The following is a 1,294-nucleotide window of genomic DNA, read 5'->3' on the forward strand; positions in this document are numbered from 1 at the left end:
GGGGGGACGTGGGGTGCTCCAAGGAACCACCCCTGGGTGCGGGGCTGGAGCAGGAGGAGCAGCAGAGCGGGGGTCGGGGCTGAGGGCAGGGGCTGAGCTGCAATGGGGGGTGGGGGGGGGGGTCGTAGCTGGCTTTAGGTCACCCATCAGCTGGGCACGGCTGCAGGGTGATGCCCCCTCACACCAGCGCCTTGCTGGGGTGCCGCATGGCTTGACCAGCCCGGCCCGGGGCACGGTGGCAGGTCCCTGTCCCCCGGCCATCGGGGACCTAAGGACAGGGCTGAATCAGCCCCGCATCGGGCAGCAGTGCCCGTCCCGTCTCACCCCATCCCTCCTCCCTCCGCCTCTCGCTTCCCAAAAATTGGGCAAGAGGGACACGAGGGTTATTTGGGTTTTATTTGGGTTGTGTTTATGAAGGGTTGGAGCATGAAATCAAGCCTGGAAAATAACACAGGCTCCCCAGGGCAGAGTTACAGCAACAGCAGCCTGCGAGCAGGAGCGTGGCAAACGACCCCGTGTCAGCACCGCCGCGGGTGCCCGATCCTTGGCACAAAGAGGACACGAGGACGCAGCGTCTGGTTGAGCTGGGAACATCTTTATTTTACATATACAAAAGCTTCAGATCCTTGCAAAAGAGCGGAGAGACAGACAGACAGACGAGATGCTGCCCAGCACGAGGCAGGATGCTGCCCCGGTTGAGTCCCCCAGCTCAGAGAGGAGAGAATACACAATTTCACTTTGTTTTTCCCCAAAGGCTGGTGCCCGGCCCTGCAGCCTCTGCGGGAGCAGAGGGACCAGGCTCCAGCAGCTGCATCCAGCTGGAGAGAACGTCACGGTAGGGAAAGGGGCTCCGAGCAGCAGGGAGAGGGTCCCCAACTGCTGGGACAAGTGCCTACGTCCACGGCAGGGCCCAGCACGGCTGCTCCCAGCCCGGGCACAGGAAAATCGAGAAGAAAGGAGCCTGGAGTAGCAGGGTGAGCCCTGGGGAGCACAGCCAGGCCCTGCCCTCACCCCTCAGGGGTCCAGGTGCCCCCTGACAGGGACAGGGCCACCCCTGGGTGCCCGGCCTGGCTCCTGGCCCGAGGGAACAGGGGGCACTGAGGGCTTTTTCCAGTCACTGCCCCGGGAAGGGGGGCAAAGGGAAGAGGGATGCTCCTGCCCTCCCCTAGTCACAGTCAGCGATGCCTCAAGAAATAGACACTAGGGCTCCTCGTGTTTTTCATTAAAAAACCCTTTATATTCATTTCATGTCGGTTGAAATCACAAGAAATTAGGTGGAGGTGGGGGGGGGGGG

This window comes from Oxyura jamaicensis (genome assembly GCF_011077185.1).
Source record: "Oxyura jamaicensis isolate SHBP4307 breed ruddy duck chromosome 28 unlocalized genomic scaffold, BPBGC_Ojam_1.0 oxy28_random_OJ66, whole genome shotgun sequence".
NCBI classification, from domain to species: domain Eukaryota; kingdom Metazoa; phylum Chordata; class Aves; order Anseriformes; family Anatidae; genus Oxyura; species Oxyura jamaicensis.